We start from the raw sequence: 17,516 nt of genomic DNA, 5'->3' as shown, positions 1-17,516 counted from the left end.
AGATATTTCCCAACGTTTGACCTGAGCAACCAGTGTGTGATTTATTGGTATAGGAAAGGCTTGGGAGGAGGCAAATTTGGGTCAAAAGTTCTGTTTTGAGCCTGTTAAATCCAAGATGTGTATGAGATCTCCAGGGAGAAATGCCAAGCTGGGAGCTGGATATGTAAGAATGTGGCCTGAAATGCGATTTTGAGAGTCATCAGCCTAAAGATGATGCTTTAAGGGTAAGTGTGAAATCAGTGCTAGAAATAATTGTCTCAGGAAAAAAGGAAAGTTGTATATGTTCAAGTGCAATTAGACAAATTTAAAAAACCAAGAATCATCTCTGTTAAAGACCCTTAAACATCCGTATAAGCCCCCTTCAAAATCATCAAGTACGCAACTCTGGCTCTTGGTATTCTAATTAAACCTGCCTGAGAATTCAAGCACCACTCACAAGGAGCAAAAGGCTTTGTGTCATCATTGGTGGAAAAGACCTGAAAGAGCTTCTCTGATGCATTTGCATCGCATCAGTGCTGTTTTCTGCTTTAAAAAAAAAAAAAAAATTGCAATTGTGGGGGCACCTGGGTGGTTCAGTCAGGTAAGCGTCCGACTTCAGCTCAGGTCACGATCTCACAGTTCGTGGGTTGAAGCCCCTCATCTGGCTCTGTGCTGACAGCTCAGAGCCCGGAGCCTGCTTCTCATTCTGTGTCTCCCACTCTCTCTGCCCCTCCCCCACTCATGCTCTGTCTCTCTCTGTCTCAGAAATAAATAAACATAAAAGAAAGAATGAGAATATCAAGCCTCAGAGAGATTGCGTGTCTCGGTGGAGAACTGGGTCTGCCTTTCCTTAGACTTTTCAACAAGCGTAATTATTCAGGAAGCCTTACTCTATACGGTGCATCTCACTGAGCTCTCCCATTTCCTTACCTAAAGGTAGAAACCCTATGTCATTCTTCTTTTTTTTTTAATCAACTATGGTTTCAGGCTTATAATGGGTGCTCAAATATTTATTGACAGAATGAACTAGAGACACGGATATGACTACACAAAAACAACAGATTCATTAAAGGGGTTACATGGAATTCTAAGAGTCCTGGGATATCACTTAGTCTATAGGTCATTACCTGGCTGGCCCCAGGTGGTCGATGGCCTCAGAAATGTTTTGAGTGGTTTCCAATTTCTGCAAAACACAAAACAAAACAAAATCAAGTTATATGAGCTTCCAACATTCAAAAATAGGGAAATTGAAGACAAAAATCCAGATTTTTTTTTTTTTGCTTCCCTTGAAATTGACAATACTGAACTCACGTTCCCACAGGTCAACAAGGAGAAAAGGGCTGAGGAGGTGATGCCCTAAACTCTGTTTAGATTTCCACCTAGGCTTCTGAAGCCATTTGAATTTGTAACCTCAACTGTCACACTCCTTTATGGAAGTGAGAAAGCCAGGTCCTGCACAGCAAAGTGAGTTGCTAGAAGGGGGTCCAAGCATCCTCACTCCCAGCCTCTTTCCACACCCTGCTGCCCAGGAAGCACAGGCAGCCTAAAAATCTGTGTTTGTCCTGACTGTGCATAAACACATACACACAGAGATGAGTGTACAGCCAAGGCTAATTCTCAAGACGAGGAAAAAGACTAAAAATGTAAATCGGGTTAATTTCAAAAAAATCTTGTCAGTTAAAAAAATTGCAGTAAACTTTCTATTGCACTTGGTCACAAAGTCAACCTTTTTTAAGAAAATGTTTTTAAAGTTTGCTCCTGAAAAAAACAATGTTTTTTAAGTAATCTCTATACCCACTGTGGGGTTCGAATTCAGGACTCCAAGATCAAGAGTCACATGCTCTCCCGACTGAGCCAGCCAGGCACCCCAAAGCTGGCCCATTCCGATCTGAAACTCTCTTTTCACATTGTTTAAAGAAATAATAGGGGCGCCTGGATGGCTCAGTTGGTTGAGCATCCAATTCTTGGTTTTGGCTCGGGTCATGATCTCACGGTTTGTGGATTCAAGCTTCATATCAGGCTCTGCACTGGCAGTTCAGAGCCTGCTCAGGATTCTTTTCCTCTCTCTCAAAATAAATAAACTTTAAAAAAAAAGAGAAATAATAAATCTGGGTTAATATTTATTCCAGTTCTGAGCCAGCCATGGTTTCACTTTCTACATCATTCAGTGTAGTGATCTGGTGCGATGGTGAGAAATGAATGAAATAAGAAACTGGAGGGTGGGAGAGTAAGAACCAGCTGGCTCATGGGGAGGCCTCCTGGGAGCAGTTATTACATAATGTGGTGCTTAATAATCTAGTGAACTGTATACCTCCAGAACACATCCAAATGTTAATTAAAACGTTTCTTCCTTCCTTACTCATTCTGCAGGGCCCCCATGAGGTGCTTATTGAATTTAACTCCTCTCTCTGGGTTGTTCTCCCCTCCCCCAACCAGGGCATCCACTGATGGGGGAGAGGGAGGGTCACCAGAGAACCAGAAAAACAAAAGCAACAACCTTTGGACCCAATTGGGTAAATCATTGATCTATAAGTCAGAAACACTTCAGATGTGTTTTTTGTTCTCCAGGTCAGTGCTTGTCACATTTCTATGTGGTTCCCAGTCAGCCAGGATCTTGTGAAAGTGCAAACAGCTTTAGCAGCCCTGGGTTGGGGCCTGAGACTCTGCATTTCTTTCTTTTTTTTTTTTTTTCAACATTTTTTATTTATTTTTGGGACAGAGAGAGACAGAGCATGAACGGGGGAGGGGCAGAGAGAGAGGGAGACACAGAATCGGAAACAGGCTCCAGGCTCCGAGCCATCAGCCCAGAGCCTGACGCGGGGCTCGAACTCACAGACCGCGAGATCGTGACCTGGCTGAAGTCGGACGCTTAACCGACTGCGCCACCCAGGCGCCCCGAGACTCTGCATTTCTAATAAGCTCCCAGGTGGTGCTGAAGCTGCAGGTCCGGAGACCACGCTCTTGGGCCTCCAGGCCCTAGAGTTGACCACTGGTTCTCAAACCTGCCTGCCCATTCAAGTCACCCCGGCGGATCTGGGAGAACTACTTATATCTCCGTCTCCTTGGCAATTCTGATTTAAAATGTATGGGTGGAGCCTGGCCATTCGGAGTTTTCAAAACTTCAGGAGATTCTAGTACAATGCCCGGCTGGAGAAGCACTGCCCCAGACTAGAGCAAGCTTTAGGATATCTCAGGGTCACCCCCAGGGTTTGTTAAGACACACAGATTGCAGGACTCCACCCTGCAGGGTTTCAGTTGCGGTGGGTGGGGCCTGAGAATTTGCACGTCTAACAAAGTGCTGCTGATTCTGCTGGTGGGCTGGGAAAGAGAGAACACACAGGGGTGCTGTGGGGAGGAACTGATCTTCACTTAAGTACTTAAATAAGCAAGAATTACCAGTGCTTGGAAGCTATGTTGGCTGTCCTTCTCTTGTCACCCAGAGAGGACTGTCAACCAGTTACACCCAGCCTAGGATCCATCTTTATGCCCCAAGGCTCGTCAGTTCCCCAGCTGGTTCACTCTGTGTGGACAGCTCCTTTTACGAGAGTTCAGGCCAGTTGTAGCCACTGTAGAATAGACGCTGGTGGCCTCATCCCCGGAGAGGTGGTGCTGATGGTGAGGGTGAATGCCTGGCCCTGGGCAAACTGGAGATTTCCCACCAAGTCTGGATGGTGGTGGAACATTCTCACTTGTTTTGGTAAAAGCCCATGATTCCATTCCAGAGGTGCTCCGTGGCTCTGTTTCTTGGGCAAAGGGTGGAAGAGCTCAGCTGTGACCATAGGAACATTGAGAAGGGGTGGGAGCAGTAAGAATTCTCTCATGGGAACAAGATGGAAGTGTGCCCAGGGCACCTGGGTGGCTCAGGCTCCTTGCTGCCAGCGTGGAGTCTGGGTGGGATTCTCTCTCTGTCCTCCCCCACCCCCTTCAAAATACATAAAAAAACTAAAAAAGAAGAAGGAAGAGGAGGAGAAGGAGGGGGAGAAAGAGGAGGAGAAGGAGGAGGGGAGGAGTAGGAAGAGAAGGAGGAGGAGGAGAAGGAGGAGGAGGAGGAGGAGAAGAAGGAGGAGGAAGAGAAGGAGGAGGGGAAGAAGAAGGAGGAGGAGAAGAAGGAGGAGGAGAAGGATGAGGAGGAGGAGAAGGATGAGAAGGAGGAAAAGGATGAGGAGGAGGAAGAGGAGGAGGAAGAGGAGGAGGAAGAGGAGGAGGAGGGGAAGGAGAAGGAGGAGGAGAGAAGGAGGAGGAAGAGGAAGAGAAGGAGGAGGGGAAGAAGAAGGAGGAGGAGAAGGAGGAAGGAGAGAAGAAGGGGGAGGAGAAGGAGGAGGAGAGGGAGGAGGAGAAGGAGGAGGAGAAGGAGGAGGAGGAGGAGGAGGAGGAGGAAGGCGGTGGCAACTCCACATCCAGGGCCATTCCTAAAAATGTTGAGCTCCTTACCCCAGAGTTTTTTCCAAATCCATGTAATGTTTTTGCTAGCTTTTAATTTTTTTTCCAGTTTTTAATTCTTTTTTTTACATTAAATTACATGCTAGAGATTTACAACTAAGCTTCAAGACAAAGCAGAGGTAAGGCCTAGCAGCTTTTTAAAAAATACTCATTTTGGGGGCACCCGGGTGGCTCAGTCGGTTGAGCAACTGACTCTTGATTTCCACTCAGGTCATGATCTCTCAGTTGTCAGTTTGAGTCTCGCTCTGCACTGATGGTACTGAGCCTGCTTGGGATTCTCTCTCTCCCTCTCCCTCCGTGCGCTCTCAAAATAAATAAATAAACTTTAAAATAAACATTCATTTTTATCTTCTCCAAATACATTCCTTTACTTACCTATTCATTTTCTAAAACAAAAAATTGTTTTTTATTTTTTAAAATTACTTTATTATTTTATTTATTTATTTAGAGAGAGAGAGCACGAGTGCACAGGCAAGCAGGGGAGGGACAGAGAGAGAATCCAAAGGAGGCTCTGCTCTTTCAGCACCGAGCCTGACTTAGGACTTGAACTCACAAACCATGAGATCATGACTTGAGCCAAAATCAAGAGTCTGACACTTAACCGACTGAGCCACCCAGGCGCCCCTACCTTTTTCTTTTCTTTCAGGGATATTTTCATAACCAGTAGTTTGAGTTAAATAGCATTTTTTTAAACTGAAATAAATTTTATACATAACAGTGTATAAATTTCAGGTGTATAACATGTTGATTTGACACATTCCTGTATTGTCATATGATTGCCACTGTATACTGACGATTAGGACCTATAATTATTTCTTTTTAGTGGTGGGAATAACTAAGATCTAGTCTCTTCGCAAGTTTGATGATTATGATACAGTATTGTGGTCTGTATTCACTATACTATACATTAGATTTTTAGGACTTATTTAGTACCTGTTGCAAGTCTGTTTAATCCTTACAGAAAAATAACCCTGGAGAAAGAAACTACCATTTATTAAGTGTCTATATGTCTCAGGGATTCCACAAATTTATTTGCCTTCATTAGCTCATGGATTGCGGTAGAAAACTCTGCACTGGGATTATAACTATCTGGAATTTTTTTTGGAAAAATGTTTTTTCAAGAAAAATAGTCTGTTCAGATAAAGCATTCTCACAGAGAAAATAATGTAGACGCTGAAGAAACATGTAGAGCTGTGAATGTATGTGGGCCATTAAGCCCTAGAAATTTTCTAGACCTCGCCTGGTGGCCATTAAAACTCCTGCTGAGAGCTAGTTGGTTAATTCCATCACAAAGTTTTAGCTATCACCTCTAATGGTTTTTACCAGACCAATGGGGGATCCCGACAGGGTTAATGGGCAGTAAGGTTAATTTTTGCCTTCTGGCAGAGACTTTAAGAATTTTTGTTTTGGTTTGTTTTGACATATATAGACCATAAATTATATAGCAGAATGAAGCCACATATTAGGCAAGGGACCATCTTTTTTATTTTTTATTTTTTTCCACCAAAATACTATCAAACACTGGCCTTGAAAATGACTACGTTTAGGGGACCAGGATGGCTCAGTAGGTGGAGCATGCGACTATTGATCTTGGGGTGGTGAGTTTGAGCCCCATGTTTGGTGTAGAGAGTACTTAAAAAAAAACAAAACCACTGTGTCCATTTCACAGGTCTGTTTGGGAACTACTCCATACCAGGCACTGGGTTTATAATGGTGAACAAAGTAGACACAACCTTTGCCCTCAAAAAGCTTCAGAGCTGGCAAAAGAAAGAAATACTACAAGTAAATATATAATCCCAAGCTGAGCGTTGAGCCTTGTCTCTTTGTTGTATGGATACAACCCCAAGTTGTACATATGAGAGAATAACAGGAAGATAACTTGCATGGGAAGTCCAGGGGAAGTGACTTTAGCTGGGCCCTAGGGGATGAGAAAAAAGGAGCTAGGTGAGGAGTTCTGGTGGGGGAAGAACATTACAGCTGGAAATGAAAGGTCCTTGAGGTAGGAAGGTACTTGGCAACTTCTGGGGACTTAAAGAAGGGCTGTGTAGGAGACAGAGTTCTTAGGGTTCTCCAGGGAAAGAAAACCAACAGGAGAGACAGAGAGAAAGACATTGGCTCACATGATAATGAAGGCTAAATCCCACAATCTGTTGGAAGCCCAGAAGAGCTGGTGGTGTAGTTCGAGTCCAAACGTGAAGGAGCCAGTGGTGTGAAATGGGGCCAGTGGCAAGCCCCATGAATCAGGAATGCTCATGGTATAAGTCCCCATCTCAAGAGGAGACAGATGTCCCAGCTCTACACTCAGGTAGGGGTAGAGAATTCTCTCTTCCTAAGGCTTTTTCCACTCCGGACTTCAACCCATTGGGCTAACGCCAACCTGGAGGAGGGCAATCTGTCTCACTCAGTCTACCGATTCAAATGCTAATCTCTTCCAAAAACACCCTCACAGATTCGCCGAGTAACGTTTAACTAGATGTCCACCTGGAGAGCCCATGGCCCAGGTCAAAATTAACCATCACAGAGGGTGATGGCCAGAAGAGGCAAGAGAGGAATGCAGGGATGAGTGGTTTGTACTGGGTCAACTTGGTTACATTGGAAAGAGGTCTCCTAGAATCCTCTTCCCTGTTCGATTTGGCCGAAAGAGGCAAGAGCAGGTGCAGCAGCACCGTCCCTGAAAGTCATCGTGGTCGGATGTAGTGGTAGATGGTAAGATACAGAGATGCCTGCAGGTTCCACTGGCCTTTGCTCTCCTCCGCTCTACATCCAGCTCTTGTCCTGACCAACAGCAGCCCCTGTCCCACCACCAGATGCTCGGTGGCAACAGCGACACAGAGGCACAGCCTGCCATAGAGCCTTCCTTGGCTGTTCTATTTTGGTGGCCAAATGTGCTTGGCTGCTCAGACCGACTGGCCAGTGCTTCCTTTGATCTTCTACTTTCCCTCCTGAATCATTCCTTCCCTTACTCCTCCTTCAGCTCTGTGAGGTCTAATTCCTAGAATGAATCTCTTATCCCATAACCTATAGTGATTCTGGGTTGAACCCTCACTGATACAATGGACCAGACCATGTAGGCCGCTGTAAAGAGCAGGAGAAGCTATCAGAGACCAGTGGGTCAGGCAGCTGGCCTACATCTGTGCATGGGGCTCCCTTGACCACAGCCAGGATTCAAGTACCCCAGGATTCTAAGCAGAGCAGGGCAGTGTGCAGAAAAAGTTGCCATCAGACTATCCCCAAATCTGCCCCGTGACCGGTTCCCTCTGCATTCTGGCAAGTGGTCATTATGATTTTGCTCCTCAGCCCTGAAGAGAAGAGGTATTTTTCTCTAACAAGTAGAAGGATTAATGAGCAGGGAAAGACCCCAGTCCCTTATGGCCAGTGTTTATAAGCAATAGCTTTGGGGCAGGCACAGGAATATGTTAAATGATTTGACTTTTTTTTTTTAATGTTTTATTTATTTTTGAGAGAGAGAAAGAAAGCAGAGGAAGGGCAGAGAAAGCAGGAGACTGAGGATCCAAAGTGGGCTCTGTGCTGATAGCAGCGAACTCAATGAGGGGCTTGAACCCACGAACTGCAAGACCATGATCTAAGCCAAAGTCGAACACTCGACCAACTGAGCCACCCAGGAACCCCATAAATGAACCGGCTTTTGGACCAAAGGCAGCTGGAAATCTGCCCTCCTTTGGTGTGTATGTACAGGGCTCCAGGGATCTGTATGTGTGATTGGCTGAAGGAGAAAGTAGTGGCTACACTTCAGAATCAATGTGGGGGGAGGGGAGGTAGGGGGTTGGGTGTGCTTTAAAAACATGCAGATGCTCCACTGTAGACCATGTAAATCCGATCTCTGGGGGTAAGTTTTTGTTTTTGTTTTTGTTTTTAGTCCAAAGTGATTTCTCTGAAGCTTTTTTTAGTCCAAAGTGATTCCAAGAATAGCCAGGGTTGAGAACCCACACAACCGGAGTGAAGAGGTCACAAACAAGGGACCCTGTGGGCCATGTCTGATCCAAGATGTGCTTTGATAGACACTATCTTCTTTCAGAAATTTAAATTCACCGCTAATATTGAAACAGAGAGACTGCAAAGACAAACATGAATTTCCAACTTCCTTCCTCTGAAAACATGCAAAGATTGGCAATACTGGGCCACATTCACACATGGCAATGAGAGTTAAGAACAGACTGAGAGCTTCCTTTAGGCAGCCCGAGCCTCTTCTGTTAGTCACAGTCCCTACTAACTGCGAACGTACTGCCCGGCCTGTTCCATTCACCTTATTATCTAGCCCTCTGCTGTACACACTGCATTTGGGGACCCCGCAGAGATCAGACGCGGAGGTCAGCCAACTAGAGCCATAAGGCTAGATCTGGCTTGCTGTCTATTTTTGTATGGCCTGCAAGACAAGAAGGGCTTTTACATTTTTTTTTTTTTTAATTTTTTTTTTCAACGTTTTTTTTTTTTAATTTTTGGACAGAGAGAGACAGAGCATGAACGGGGGAGGGGCAGAGAGAGAGGGAGACACAGAATCGGAAACAGGCTCCAGGCTCCGAGCCATCAGCCCAGAGCCTGACGCGGGGCTCGAACTCACGGACCGCGAGATCGTGACCTGGCTGAAGTCGGACGCTTAACCGACTGCGCCACCCAGGCGCCCCGGGCTTTTACATTTTTAAATTGCTGGGGAAAAAAACGAAAGAATAATGTTGCATGACACATAGGAAATCAATACAATTTCGGCGCCCATATTGTAGCACAGAATAAGGTTGTGCTCATTTGTTTATGTGTCTGTGGCTGCTTTTGTGTTACCATGAAGAGTAAGTACATAGTTGCAGCAGAGATTGCATGGTCTGAAAAGCTTTAAAATATGTGCGATCTGTCCCTTTACAGAATAAGAGTGTTAATTAAGAGAATAGGATTTAGAATGAAAGAAAGCTAGGATCCAGTGTTAACTATGTGAGAGAATTTGGGCAAATGATACCACCTCTCTGTAAAATGCAGAAAAGAAATCCTACCCAGCAGGGGATTGTGAGGATGTAGATTAGATCACTACGCATAGCCCACAGCCCAGCGCCTAGAAAGTGGAGAATAAATTGTAGCCCATAGGAAAGTGAGACTGGGCATCACCTTGTGAGATTGATAGTGTTTTTCAATGAGTAACAGAAAAAGAACCAGAGTCATTGGCCTAAACAACAACAACAACAAAAATAGTTCATTGCTATTACCTTAAAGCGGTTACACTATTATGTCATTAAAGTCATTTTGCAATCATTCAAACTGAGCCATTGTTCTGCATTAGATATCTTTTAAATGTGAACACTGTGATATTGACCAAATACAAAATCACCTTTATATTCATAATTACTAACTATTGGCTTTGTCATCATGTAAAAGTCTTAGAAATAATAACCCTAGATAACCTTAGAAATAATATTTATGTTAGCATAAATAACAATAGGATTTCTTGAGAAAATGAGCTGTCCATACTGAGTGAAAGCTGTCTTTTCTATATTGTATATTTTACATTTTTGAAATTCATTCCATATCCAGGAGCTGATATTTTCACTTAATTTTTTTTTAATTTTTTTAACATTTATTTATTTTTGAGACAGAGAGAGACAGAGCATGAACAGGGGAGGGGCAGAGAGAGAGGGAGACACAGAATCAGAAGCAGGCTCCAGTCTCTGAGCCATCAGCCCAGAGCCTGACGCAGGGCTTGAACTCACGGACCGCAAGATCGTGACCTGAGCTGAAGTCGGACGCTTAACCAACTGAGCCACCCAGGCGCCCCTGATATTTTCACTTTAAAAAAATGCATTTTGGGCACCTGGGGGGCTCAGTCAGTCAGTTAAACATCTGACTTTGGCTCAGGTCATGGTCTCATCGTTTGTGGGTTCAAGCTGCGTGGGGCTCTATGCTGACAGCTCAGGCCTGGAGCCTGCTTCAGATTCTGTGTCTCCCTCTCTCTCTGTCCCTCCCCCACCGCCGCACACATACTCTCTCTCTGTCTCAAAAATAAATAAACATTTTTTAAAAATTTTAATGAATTTTCTTCTGTTTGAGCAAAGTTGACCAAATAAAATCCTTGCCTATAAGTATTTTTAATCTAATTAAATCTCCAGAACTGACCATGCATATAAAATATACGTAACATTACATTTACCATTTTAGCCATTTTAGGGGCGCCTGGTTGGCTCGGTTGAGCATTCAAGTTTGGCTCAGGTCATGATCTCACGGTTTGTGGGTTTGAGCCCACAAGCCCACTGACAGCACAGAACCTGTCTGTCTCCCTCTCTCTCTGCTGCTTCCCTGCTCACGCTCTCTCTCAAATATAAGTAAACTTAAAAAAACAAAAAAACAAAAAAAACAGGGGCGCCTGGGTGTCTCAGTTCCTTGAGTGACCAACTTCGGCTCAGGTTATGATATTATGGTCCGTGAGTTCGAGCCCTGCATCAGGCTCTGTGTTGACAGCTTAGAGCCTGGAGCCTGCTTCCGATTCTGTGTCTCCCTCTCTCTCTGCCCCTCTCCCTCGCTCTCTCTCTCTCTCTCTCAAAGAATAAATAAACATTAAAAAAAAAAAAACCCTTAAAGTGTACTATTGTGTGGCATGAAGGACATTCACAGTGCTGTGCAGCCCTAACTACTACCTAGTCCCAGAGCTTTTCATCACCCTAAAGAAATCTGGTACCCACTAAGCAGTCACTTCCCATGCTTCCCCTCAGTCCAGCCCCTGGCAACAGCTAATCTACTTTCTATACCTATCAATTTGCCAATTCTGGACATTTCATTTAAGTGGAATCATACATTGTGTAGTTTTTTGTGTCTGCCTTCTTTCACTCAGCAGAATGTTTTCAAGGTTCATCCATGGTTGTATTGTAGCATGGACCAGCATTTCGTTCCTTTTTGTGACTGAATAATAGTTCTTTTTTTTTTTCAACGTTTATTTATCTTGAGAGAGAGTGTGTATGTGAGCAGGGGAGGGGCAGAGCGAGAGAGGGGGAGAGAGAATCCCAAGCAGGCTCCTGTGCTGTCAGCACAGAACCCGACATGGGGCTCGACCCCACGAACCATGAGATCATGACCTGGGCCAAAACCAAAAGTCTAACACACCCAACCACCTGAGCCACCAGGCGCCCCTGAATAATATTTGATTGTATTGATATCCCACATTTTGTTTATCCCTTCATCTATTGATAGACATCTGGGCTGTTTCCCTTTGGGACTATTGTACATAGGTCTGGGATGAACATTTACATACATGTTTTGAAATGTGTTTCAGGTTTGAAAACCTGTCAGAGTTCTAGTATCAAGACCCTTTGAGACCTTGCTGAGTGTCTTCAAAAAAAAAACGAACCAGTTGATGAGGACAGTAAAAGGACTGAGCCCTGGGTGGAAGGGTCTTGATAATGGATTTGCTTGTTTTTGCTTTCTGGTCTCACCTCCGGGAACGCAAGTGCCATGAGGGCCAGGACTGTAGCTGGTAGGTTCACTGCGGCACCTTGAGAGACTGAATAGACAGACACTGGCCAGACCTTATATAAAAACAGAATTATGACCCTCAATCTGCAGCCCAGGAAACCAACCCATTGTCTACAGTAACCAGCCTGAGAGCCAAACAACAACCCCTGGAACAACCGTCCCCCAAAGGCCAGGGCTTGATTAGTAACTGACAGCTTCCCTAATTCCTATCTCTGCTTCTAGCTTAGGACCAGCTAGAGAAAGCCAAATGGTTACCCCTAACCAATCACATGGCATGCCCTTCTTCTAGTTAGCCCACTTCTGACTTCCCCATGCCAACAGCCTCCACTGGGGGCACAGCTGGATCCTTCCTTCCTTCATTTACTTATGAAATTTTTATTTTTTTAATTATTATTTTTTAAGTAAGCTTGACACCCAATATGGGGCTTGGACTGACAACCCTGAGATCAAGAGTCACATGCTCTATGCACTGAGCCAGCAAAGTGCTCCCTGCCCCCACCTTTTTTTTTTTTTTTTTTAACAATAAAGCTTTCCCTCTCCTCTGTCTGCCTTTGAGTCTGTGCCAAAACACAAATAATGGGGGCTGACTCGCTTGCTATAGCCTATATAGATGGCTCTGAGTAAGGAGCATCTGTTTGTTCTCCTTTGGATAGTCTTTGTCCATTTGCACAACCTCCATGCCCCGGGCAGGGCCTGACATACAGACCATGGTGTGAATGCACAGTGCTGAGGAAGGGCCAGTGTGTCCCTTTCACAGCGCCCTGCCGGACACCCAGGCCCACAGCACACTCTGTGCGCCACAGGCTCTCTCTAGAACTCCGGCCCTGCCCCCGCAGTGGCCAGCCCACCACCTCTACCCGGACATCCGCAAGCCCTGGGCCTCAACGTTCCCAGACCTACTGGTTACCACCTCCCTCCTCTGGAAGCCCTTCACCTGCTTTCCACACCCAGGATCACCCCAGGGCCCTGTGTGGCACGTAGAGTCAACCTACCTCCTCCCTCTCGTTCTCCCCAGCCTATAATCCCTCTGTAAGTCCTGCTGGTTCTACTCCAGAATGCCAGCGAAGCCGCCCCTTCCTCTGGCTCCGTTCCTGGCTCATTCCTTCGTTGCAGCAATAGCTCAGAACTGGTCTAGCTGCCTTCAGCTTGGCCTCTTCGGAAACAGCCAGGGGACATTTTCCCAAACAACCCATTTCTGACCGGGAGGCTTCCCTGCCCAGCAGCCTCCCGTCACCATCACGTTAGCGTCTAAACTCTAGAAAGAGGCTTTCTGGAGCCCCCAGACCCGGTCCCGGTCCACCTTTCCGGCTTCAACTCCAGGGCAGCTTCTGTTCTCAGAGTATACACTCTGCCCTCCCTGCTGTCCCCGCTTTTGCCTCTGCTGGGCATTCTCTCCCCCTCCCCTTGCCTTGGCAGGTGGCTCCTCTTTTTCAAGCTTCACTGACTCATTGCCTCAGTCTTGAAGCCGCCGCAGTGCTGTTGCCACGATCCCCTCCGGACACCCGGTCACTCTGGGCTCATTACACTAGGATGAGATGTGCAGGTCGGTCTCCTTCCTTCCCTTCAAGTGTGTAAATTCCTTGAAGGCTGGAATTTTTGCTTTTGACCTTTGTGGTCTCAGAACCAAACGTGATGCCTGGCACTTGACAGATACCAAAATGTCAATATTTGTTGAGCAAATGAATATTTGCAAAAAAAAAAAAAAAAAGAGCTGTATCAGGGTTGGATTACTCAACAGAGTTTAGGGCCAATAGCCAAAGAGGGGAATACCCTCCCCCACCCCCGCACAAGAATTTGATATTTGATACGTGGATAAAAGCAACGATGGTGTCATTCTGAGAAAATAGAAAAAAGGAGAACTTTGTATACATTCTTACATTCCTTTTGCTGTCTGGGGTTCCCCCCCCCCATTATTATGTTCCCAGTTTTAAAGATTTTCTTTTTAAGTGATCCCCACCATCCAACACGGGGCTTGAACTACAACCCTGAGATCAAGAATCTCATGCTCTACAAACTGAGCCAGCCAAGTGCCCCTGACTTTTTTTTTTTTTAAGATTTTATTTTTGGGGCACCTAGGTGGCTCAGTTGGTTGAGCATCCCACTTCTGCTCAGGTGGTGATCTCACGGTTTCTGAGTTCAAGCCTCGAGTCGGGCTCTGTGCCGACAGCTCAGAGCCTGGAGCCTGCTTCAGTTTCTGTGTGTGTGTGTGTATCAAAAACAAATAAACATTTTTTTAGGGGCGCCTGGGTGGCGCAGTCGGTTAAGCGTCCGACTTCAGCCAGGTCACGATCTTGCAGTCCGTGAGTTCGAGCCCCGCGTCAGGCTCTGGGCTGATGGCTCGGAGCCTGGAGCCTGTTTCTGATTCTGTGTCTCCCTCTCTCTCTGCCCCTCCCCCGTTCATGCTCTGTCTCTCTCTGTCCCAAAAATAAATAAAAAAACGAAAAAAATTAAAAACAAAAACAAAAACAAATAAACATTTTTTAAAAATAAAAAAAATATATAAAGGTTTTAAGTAATCTCTACACCCAACATGGGGCTCAAACTCATGACCCCAAGATCAAGAATCACATGCTCTACTGACTGAAACAACCAGTGCCCTGAAACTTGCTTTTGAGTCAATTTTAGCAAAATATCAAGGATGAGCAGGTACATAACCTTTTATTTGTTTTTTTTTTTTTTAAGGACCCATGGGAGAGATTTCTTTCCTATTTCTTCCCCTCCTTCCAAAAAACATCTTACCTTCTATTAAGTAAATATGTTTTTATCATGTGTTTCCCTCTTTGCCTAGCTTCTGTGAAGCTCAGAGCCAAATTTGTGGCCCATATTTTATAATTATACAGTACCCAAGTGCATGCATTTCTGACTGCTAGCTTCTCGGATTATTATTAAAACTTTATTTTTGGGGCGCCTGGGTGGCTCAGTCGGTTAAGTGTCCAACTTCGGCTCCGGTCATGATCTCACGGTTCATGAGTTTGAGCCCCATGTTGGGCTCTGTGCTGACAGCTCGGAGCCTGGAGCCTGCTTCAGATTCTGTGTCTCCCTCTCTCTCTGACCCTCCCCCCATTCATGCTCTGTCTCTCTCTGTCTCAAAAATAAATAAACATTAAAAAAAATTTTTTTTAAACTTTATTTTTCTTCTTGTTTCAATTAAGACTTTACTTTAAATTTTTTTAAATTTTTTTTGCATTTATTTATTTTTTGAGAGACGTAGAGAGACAGAGCACAAGCTGGGGAGGGGCAGAGAGAGGAGGAGACACAGAATCTGAAGTAGGCTCCAGGCTCCCAGCTGTCAGCACAGAGCCCGACGCGGGGCTCAAACCCACAAACTGCGAGATCATGACCCGAGCCAAATTCAGACACTTAACAGACTGAGCCACCCAGGCTCCCCATTTACTTTTAATTTTTAAAAAAATTTTTAAAAGTTTATTTATTTAAGTAATCTCTGTACCCATCATGGGACTTGTACCCACAACACCAAGATCAAGAGTCTCATGCTCTTCCAACTGAGCCAACCAGGTGCCCCTAGATTCTATTTAAAAAAAAAAAATTTTTTTTTAATGTTTATTATTTTTGAGACAGAAGCAGAGGGCAAGGAGAGGAGGGGCAGAGAGAGAGGGAGACACAGAATCCAAGGCAGGCTCCAGGCTCTGAACTGTCAGCACAGAGCCTGACACAGGGCTCGAACTCATGAACCCTGTGAGATCATGACCTGAGCTGAAGTTGGACACTCAACCAATTGAGCCACGCAGGCGCCCCCTAGACTTTATTTTTTAGAGCAGCTTTACACAAACAGCAGGTTTACAGAAAAAAATGAGCAGAAAGTACAGAGAGTTCCCATATATTCTCTCTTCCCTTACATTTCCTCTTATTAGCAATTTGCATTGGTGTGGGACCTTTGTTATAACTGATAACCCAACGTGAGTGTGTTATTGTTAACAAAAGTTCAAAACTTACATTAGGGTTCACTCCTTGTAGTGTGCAGCCCTATGGGTTTTAACAAATGCAAAACAGCACGCATACACCCTTTTGGTGTCATACGCGCAGAATAGTTTCATTGCCTGAAAAAATCCCCTGTGCTTCAGCTATTCGTCCCTCCTCCCACCACCTTGCTGTTGGTTTTATTGGTATCTTGAACCACGTAAGAAAAAGGAGGAAGAGGAATTATAATCATCCTATCCTATCATCTTATCCTATCATCCTCCTATGAAAAGTTTCAGATACCCCTGAAGTTCCAAAAAAGGATACAATGAGTAGCAGTGATTGAATTGTTAATGTTTTGTCATTTTTGCTGTCATTTATTTATTTTTGTTTTTACTCAACTTGTTTGTTTGTTTTTTTTTTTCCAGAACCATTTGAAAGGAAGTTGCAGGCATCATGGACACTTGATCCCTAAATACTTCAGCATTCACGTTGTAGGAATAGAGACATTCTCCTACATTATTTCTGGGCATTATTCCACCTAAGGGAATTAACGACAATTCTCTACTGTCTCCAGTATCCATCCACTTCCAAATCTCCCCGGGTGTCTTCAAAATGCCTTTAAGACTGTTTCCTTTCCTCAAACCAGGATGCCATTAAAAGTCACCTGTGGGGGGCGCCTGGGTGGCTCAGTCAGTTGGGTGTCCTACTTAGGCTCAGGTCATGATCTCACAGCTTGTGAGTTCAGGCCCCCTGTCAGGCTCTGTGCTGACCGCTCAGAGCCTAGAGCCTGCTTCGGATTCTGTGTCTCCCTCTCTCTCTCTCCTCTGCTCATGCTCTGTCTCTCTCTGTCTCAAAAATAAATAAACATTAAAAAATTTTTTTAAAAAAATTCATCTGTGGTAGGGGCATCTGGGTGGCTCAGTCAGTTAAGCGTCTGACTCTTGATCTCAGCTCAGGTCATGATCTCATAGCTTGTGAGTTCGAGACCCACATCGGGCTGCGCTGACAGCGTGGAACCTGCTTGGGATTCTGTCTCTCCTCTCTGGCTCTCCACCGCTTGCACTTTCTCTCTTTCAAAAAATAAATAAATAAACACAAAAAGAGAGAGAGAGAGAGAGAGAGAGAAAGAGAGAGAGAGAGAGAGAGAAATTCACCTGTGGCAGGTATTGTTGTCTCTTTACTCTCTTTTTATCCAGAAAACTCCTCTCATCTCTTTCCATCATCTCCTCTTTCACACTGATGTAAAAAAATTGTATAACACACACAAGTTTTGCCACCTTAGTCATTTTAAACTGCAGTTTAACGGCAGCAAGTCCATTTACTTTACTGTGCAGCTAACACGACCTTCTGTCTCCAGAACTTTTTCATGTTGCAGAACTGAAACCGTGCACCTGTTACACATTAACTTCCTGTTTCTCTCCTCCTGGCCTCGGGCAACCATTGATCTACTTTCTCAATGACATGGACTTTTATTTTTTGACACAAAACAGGCTGTACATATTTAACGTATATATTTTGACGAGTTTGAAGGTAAGTTTACATCTGTGAAACTGTCCCTGTAAATAACTAGAGCCATAAACGTAACCATCACCTCCAGAAGCTTCCTCTCTCCTTCCTTCATTTAGTGATAAGAATATTTAACATAAGATCTACCCTCTTAACAAGTTTTTAATGATATAATACAGGGGCAACTGGGTGGCTCAGTCAGCTAA

General features: G+C 44.7%; 1 protein-coding gene across 1 annotated transcript in view; it reads right to left on the bottom strand.

Annotated features, from left to right (window-relative positions):
• Nucleotides 1-1,127, bottom strand: part of SMG1 (SMG1 nonsense mediated mRNA decay associated PI3K related kinase) — a 127,613-nt gene extending 126,486 nt beyond the window's left edge. Inside the window, exon 1 of the mRNA XM_058710888.1 lies at nucleotides 1,107-1,127. The gene's annotated coding sequence lies outside the window, so the exon portion shown is untranslated. The remainder of the gene's footprint in view (nucleotides 1-1,106) is intronic.
• Between the last annotated feature and the right edge of the window lie 16,389 nt (nucleotides 1,128-17,516).

The sequence above is a fragment of the Neofelis nebulosa genome, chromosome 18 (assembly GCF_028018385.1).
Source record: "Neofelis nebulosa isolate mNeoNeb1 chromosome 18, mNeoNeb1.pri, whole genome shotgun sequence".
Classification (NCBI taxonomy): Eukaryota; Metazoa; Chordata; class Mammalia; order Carnivora; family Felidae; genus Neofelis; species Neofelis nebulosa.
Note: the sequence above shows the minus strand (reverse complement) of the source record. Positions and strands in the feature narration are given on the sequence as shown.